This window comes from Dipodomys merriami, unplaced genomic scaffold (assembly GCF_024711535.1).
Source record: "Dipodomys merriami isolate MVZ:Mamm:240054 unplaced genomic scaffold, mDipMer1.0.p SCAF_407, whole genome shotgun sequence".
In the NCBI taxonomy this organism is placed as follows: Eukaryota; Metazoa; Chordata; class Mammalia; order Rodentia; family Heteromyidae; genus Dipodomys; species Dipodomys merriami.
Genome location: NW_027205682.1, coordinates 452,799 through 460,043, shown reverse-complemented (window position 1 = coordinate 460,043; position 7,245 = coordinate 452,799). Strand labels below are relative to the sequence as shown.

Below are 7,245 nucleotides of genomic sequence, written 5' to 3'. Positions count from 1 at the left end.
GAGGTGAAGACCTCATATTGGAACAAAAACATTTGTTCATGAAAGTGTGAAAGTAGAGCTCTTCATGGAAGCAAACAGCTCTGGACTTATCTAGAATGACTGGCTTATATAGGATCTGGAGTCTTGGTCTTGGTTTACTAATTAAGCACTTTCTGATGTAACACAGACATTTTTTCTAAATGCATCCAGGCTATGTTTAAGTACATAACTATACAGAGGGATCTATCTTGGCTCTAGAAATTCTAACTTTAGGTCAAACATTGTGTTCATGTAAATGAAGACAGTATACTTGTTGTAAGGTGAATTATCCCAGAAGGTCACATTTTTTATTGTCTAAATGATGTAATTAGGCTCTCGGTAAGTTTAGAACACTACTTTGTAAAAATATGAAACTCTTCACGAATGTACGTGTCATCCTTGCACAGGGGCCATGCTAATCTTCTCTGTATCGTTCCAATTTCAGCCAATGTGCTGCCAAAGTGAGCACAGAAGCCACATTTTGGAAGACGGAATACTGGAATCTTTATTACACAGGTAGCAGTCTGCAAGCAGCCCATTATAACAAAGGATTGCTGTCGACAAATACACTTAGACAGCTTGGAAACAGGCCAGAAAGGAAAAAAAGAGTAAAAACAATACCAACAAACCAATACAGCACTGAATTGGGACACCATGATTAACAGAGACAAGCCAGGAGACAGGACACAGGACAGGATCACAGAGACATGTGGCATGGTGTCTGGTGCCACTGATGGTCCAACCTAAATAGGGCCAGAGCAGTGGGCAGGTCCACAGGAAACTCCCAGTCCCAGGCACTGGACTAACAGATTGAGTAACATATCAGCCAAATGCTCACCCCTGCTTCCAGGGATCCAGGCACACACATCATCTGGGAGGCAGGTGATGGATGATGTCATTTCCTTCCCTGATCATGAAGACAAGATGGCAGACCTCACCATCTACCCTGTGGCCAGTATGGCACCAGCCAGGCCTGACCTCCTTACTTAATATTACTGATTTTATTAAATCACTTTATTAAATGTTACAGACTCTGCATCATTTTCTAAATAGATAAAGAGTATACTTCTTGTAAAAGCCATTTTTTTACTTTTTTTTGTTGTTGTGAAAATATCAAACCCAAGGGTTACAATTACAGGAGCAAAGTAATGAGTACACTTCCTATCTAGTATTGTTGCCTCCTCCTTTGTTTTCTCTTACCATCCCTGCCCTCCCATCTCCCACACCCCCCACCAAACTTGTAAAATTCATTTTACAACATAACATCTTGTACTTTTCATTGTTGGAATGAGTCCACCTATATCTCTATTAAAACAATTTTTCCCTTCCCCTCCACAAATTATATCAATATCAAATACAGTGAAAACAAGGATTATACCATGGTAGAGACATACAAAACAACAAAGAAATCATCTTATATATATATTAGCAACAATAGGAAGCAAGAAAAAACATTGGTGTCCTTATCTTCAGTTTTATTTCCCCTAACATCAACTTATCTAACCGTTTCTGCTTGTCTCACACATATACCAGTTATTATAAGGGAAACCATGGAACCTATGTTTCTTTGGGCCTGGCTTACTTCACTCACTATAATTTTTTCCAAGTCTTTCCATTTCCTAATAAATGGGGCAATTTCATTCTTACTGATGGAGGCATAGAATTCAATTGTGTGACACATTTTCTTGATCCATTCATCTACTGAGGTGCATCAGGGTTAGTTCCTTATATTAGCTATGATAAATAATGTTGCAATAAATGTAGTCATTCTGGTAGCTTTAGGATATTCTTGTTTGTGATCATTTGGGTAAATGCCCCAAAGTGGGATTACTGCATCACAGGAGAGCTCTATGTGTAGTCTTTTGAGGAACTTCTATAAATCTAAAATATACCTGGAATACAAAAAATGAAATCCCCCAACAACACATCCTCAAAGAAACAACGGCCTAATAAATAGGTGGGCTAAAGTATTAAAGAGAAAATTCTCTGAAGAGGAAAGGATGGCCAATAGACAAATGAAGAAATGTTCAACATCCCTAGCCATAAAAAAATGCAAATCACAATATTGAAATACCACCTACATTTTGGGGTGTATTTTCTGTTAATATTGTTTAGTAACACTTAAGACTTGACTCTTCTGTGGATTTGTCTTTAGTGGAGACTTTAATGCTCTACTTGATTCAGGAATGTTTCTTCTCCCATAAGAAGTCTTTATGCTTTTCCAGCCCACCTATCATGTTCTGACCAGGAACTTCTAGGGTAAAATCACACAGGTTCTTTTCTGACTCTCTCATTTGGCTTCTCTCCAAGCCATGGTTCCAGAATCTTTACTCATGGTCAATAGCAAGAAAGAAGAAAGGATCTCTGATGAGATTCTTTTATTTCTCACTCTGTTTGACATTCCATTTTATGAACCTAACTGTGTACAAGATTGAAGAACAGAAAAAAAAAAGATTCAGCTTCAGGAACATGTTTCTGAAGAAGCTAAAGATGGCTTGGAGATTTATCTGATTATCAAATCTTGCCTTCTAAGTTAAGTACAGTTTTGCTTTAGTTTGTTTCTCATTTTTTAATGCAAGGACAAAGTTGCCTCACTTTTTATGTGATTCAATGACACCTAGGAGGTAACTTCTCATGGAAGGTAAAGGTTGGCTAGAATCTGGTCAGCCATCACAGCCTCGTACATAACATTAGACTATCCTAATGAAGTTTTAATGGATTTGCTGAAATAGTGTGTTCAAACATAACTTTGACTGTTGTATAGGACTGGGTGTGTTATAAGTACTTCAATTAATCTCTGTAAATACTCTTGGACTGCTTTTTGGTATTTGTCTTTCTTGACTCTTAGGCTGTATTTCACGGTAATTATAGAAATCTCTGTTTTTCCCAAAGGTATGTACAAGTGTAGTAGTACTAGATGATATTTCTATGTAATTCTATATTCGGTTCTTTTTAGGACTCATTGTCCCATCTCTGATAGTTTTACATACCTGAGGGAAATGCACCAAGGTTCACATTGTTGTCACATCTTTCCTAGCTTTTCTTACACTTTGGAAGGATTTTTGTTGTGTTGTTTAAAACTACGGCCACACTAACATGTATAAAATAGATACTTTATTGTAATTTTGATTTGAATTTGTCTCCTGATTATTGATACTACTTTTACATTTTAATCAGCTATTTGCGTATGTCCTTTTTAGAAAAGTCTCTTCAATATTTTTCCCATTTTAAATTAAATTTTTTTGTGGGGGGTTTACTTGTAGGATTTTCTTTATATTTTCTAATTCAGATTTGTTAGGAATCTATATAAAGACATATGCAAATATTTTCTCCTACCATGCTTTTGCTTCTTCGTTGATAGATCTTTTCAGTATACAAAGTTTTCATTGTATGCACTTAATCTTGTTTTGTTTGGTATTTATTTTTTTTTGTTCACTTATTTATTTACTGTCGCTCATGGGGTTTGAACTCTGGGTGTGAGCTTGTACCTCAGCCCTTCAGTTCAAGGCTAGCACTCTACCACTTGAGCCATGCCTGCACTTCCACTTTCTTTGCTGATAAAAACAAGAGTCATAAGCATTTGGATTTTGATTAGTAACCCCAAAAGGATTTCAGTGCTTACTTTATGTTTAATTAACCACTGTGATAAGCCACTTGGATTGATTCACTCTTAGCCCATTTTGTAGTTCTGCTGAGTGAGTTATAATGAAACACAGGTGTTCCTGATGTGAAGAATTTGTTTTTTCTCACCTTTCCAGAGGCTGAAACTTAGTTTTCAGGAGGATAAACCTCTCTCTACCACCACTACTATTCCTTGCTCCAGCTCCCTTTTGATAATTGTACCAAAACAAAATTAAGACATGGTAGCAGCACAGAAATGTAATGAAATGATTAGAAATATGTTAAAAAAAAATTGAAGTGCACAAACTAGCTAGAAAATGGTTACAGAAATCCATGGAATGAGAGACACAAAGAGACAGAAGTAAGATTGTGCTTAGATATTCGATAGGTCAAATACAGGTAAATAGTGATCCTCATCTTTTTTTTTTTTTTTTTTTTTGCAGTCCGGTCATGGTGCGTGAACTCTGGGCCTGGGTGCTGTCCCTCAGCTCTTCAGCTCAAGGCTAGCGCTCTACCACTTGAGCCACAGCACCACTTCTGGCTTTTTTCTTTTTACTTATGTGGTCCTGAGGAATCGAACCCAGAGCCTCATGCATGCAAGGCAAGCACCTTACCACTGAACCACCTTCCCAGCCCCATTTTGTATTCCAAAATAGGTAAATACATTATTTTGAAGTACAACCGGATGCTGATGGATCACGCCTGCAATTGTAGCTAGTCTGGAGGCTGAGATCTGAAGATCACAGTTCAAAGCCAGCTTGGGCAGGGAAGTCAGTGACACTCTTATCCCCAATTAATCACAGGAAAAAGAAAGTGGTGCTGTCGCTCAAGTGGTAGGGTGCTCACCTTGATCTGAAGAGCTCTGGGACAGCTCTGGGACCATTAGTTCAAGCCCAGGACCAGCACAAAAACAAACAAAAGTCCACTACTAAACACCACAAACAACATAGTGCATGTAATACTATTTAAATGTGCTGGACACAAGTTTCTCATGGTGGTAAACCTAGGATCTGAGGATTGAGTTTTCATCCAGTCCTTTCAGAAAAGTCAATGAAACACTTATCTACAATTAATCACCTAAAAATCTACAAGTAGAAATGGTGATAGAGCCTTAAGGTAAAATGGTAAGGGATAGCACCCAGACAATGAGATCAATACCTTACATTGGTACATTTTAATGTGATATAGGGAAATAAATGTCAGGTATAATAACTGGGTGGAATTGTGCAAAAATGCATACTGGCTTATGCAATTTTCACTCATATATATGTATATATATAATCTTCACAATAATTTTTTATGAATGCACAAACAACAGAAACATAGAATAAGTTCTCCAGTGGATGTAGGTAGCAGTTGGAGCAGGGAGGGTGAGCAGACAGGGAAAAAGAGGTGAATATGGTTTAATAAATGTGTATTTGTGTGTGTGTGTGTATCTATGTGTGAGTGTGTTGTGTGTTGTGTTTATCAATGAAACTTGCTGACATTGGGTTTCTTGTTTTCATCTACCATTTCATCGTGTTGTTGTTGTTCTTGTTTGACATTCCTGAGGCTAGAACTCAGGGCTTGAGAACTGTCCCTGAATATCATTATGCTGAAGGCTACCACTCTACCATTTGAGTTACAGCACCAGTGCTTCTAAGGGTATTTGGGGGCTGTTGTTGTTTATTAGGTACTGAGATTTCAAACTTAGTGCTCCATGCATGCTAGGCAAGCACTTTATCACTAAGCCACAGTGCCAGCCCCAACCACACTGTTTTAAGAAAGGAGGCAGGGCTGGGAGTGTGGCTCAGTGGTGGAGTGCTTGCCTTGCATACATGAAGCACTGGTTTCTATGCCTCAGCACCACATCAGCAGAAAATTCATTGTGACTTATCACCAATTAAATGCCAGAAAACTAGAAGTGACATTCTGGCTGGAAGTCGTAGCATGCCAGCCTTTAGTGAAAAGCAGAGGGAATATGCCAGGCCTTCCCTAAGTTTAAACCCCACAGCTAACAACTGAAAGAAAAAAGAAACAATCCCAAACAAAAACCTAATTACTTGCTCATTGCCTTTGTTCTTCTATTTTTTTTTTTTTGTAGTTGTAACTGAATACTTCTTGTCATTCCATTTTCTACTTTCTTCCTTTCACTTTGGGGGGTTGAAATTTGGGACTTGCACATGGAAAGTGGATACTGCCTACCAACCTATTCTTTCTTTGTCTTCTTCTTTTTTTGGGGGGGCGGTCGTGGGGACTGAACTCGGGGCCTGGGCGTTGTCCCTCAGCTCTTCAGCTCAAAGCTAGCGCTCTACCACTTGAGCCACAGCGCCACTTCTGGCTTTTTCCATTTTGCTTATGTGGTGCTGAGGAATCGAACCCAGGGCCTCAGGCATGCAAGGCAAGTGCTCCACCACTGAGCCACCTTCCCAGTCCCTATTCTTTCTTCATTTAACATAAAAAGTCTGCTTATAGGACAGGGAAGGTAGCTAAGTGGTACAGTGCTTGCATTGCATGAATGAGGAACTGGGTTCTATTCCTCAGGTTCTCATACACAGGAAAAGCCAGAAGTGGTGCTGTGGCTCAAGTGGTAGAGTGCTACCCTTGAGCAAAAGCAGCTCAAGGACAGCACCTGTCCCCTGAGTTCAAGCCTAAAGACCGCAAAACAGAAAGTCTGCTCATTTAAATTAGTCAATATTCCTCTGGAATTTAAGTGACAAACTTAAAAGTGACATAAGTTGACTTTCAATAGTATTGTCCTCCTTTCCAGAGAGTTCAGGGACAGCACACAGAAGAGACCCTAGGACTACGCTGTCATTTATAAACTAGCTGTTGTAAAACATTAAGCATCAACACATACATTTCTGTTCTTATTATTTTGAACACAATGGGAAATGTAAGGGTTGGTAAAAATAAGTGAAGGAAACCCTTCCGTTTCACCTATTTATTGTGATAGTAATGGATCTATTTTGCTGTGCACTCAGGTCCCACACTTGTCATTGAATTTCTCTCTGAACTACTTTTCAATTTCTTTTCTTCTTAGGGCACACACATTCACACACATCCTGAAGAATTTTTACTAGTTCATCTAACAATGTTTTACTACCAATTCTTCTAGTCCACAAGTAATTGTATCATCTACATAGGACAAGACTATTACATTAGGCCACTGACTGCTCTGACAGGTCCCTGTATCAACAGTCAGCCCTGCAAGAAACACGTGTGCACCTTGGCCCAAGCTGCAGGTGCCATTTTGTGCTGGTGGTGGACTGATGGGTAGCACATACCCTGCTCTGGGATTCTCACTCCTGTCCCAAGGGGCTTGCCAGGTTTGCCTATTGCATGAAGACTTTGGCACTGCCCTCCTCTCCTCAGCTGGCCCCTTACCAAACTTTTCTTTTGTGTACCTTCCATTTTGAGTTCTGGCATAGACCATGAGCCCAACCAACTTCCACCACATCAGATGAAGTCTCCACATCAAACTTTTGGTAACAAACATTTAAGTTAGAATGCACATATAAAGTTTTGGCTGGGGGGCTGGGAAGGTGGCTCAGTGGTAGATCGCTTGCCTTGCATGCCTGAGGCCTGGGTTCGATTCCTCAGCACCACATAAGCAAAAAGAAAAAA

The 7,245-nt window shown here is 39.4% G+C and overlaps 1 non-coding gene across 1 annotated transcript; it reads right to left on the bottom strand.

The window, feature by feature from the left end:
- Positions 1-380: 380 nt before the first annotated feature.
- Positions 381-487, bottom strand: LOC138806755 (U6 spliceosomal RNA). The gene has a single exon (XR_011365974.1). It is a non-coding gene; the product is annotated as a U6 spliceosomal RNA (small nuclear RNA).
- Between the last annotated feature and the right edge of the window lie 6,758 nt (positions 488-7,245).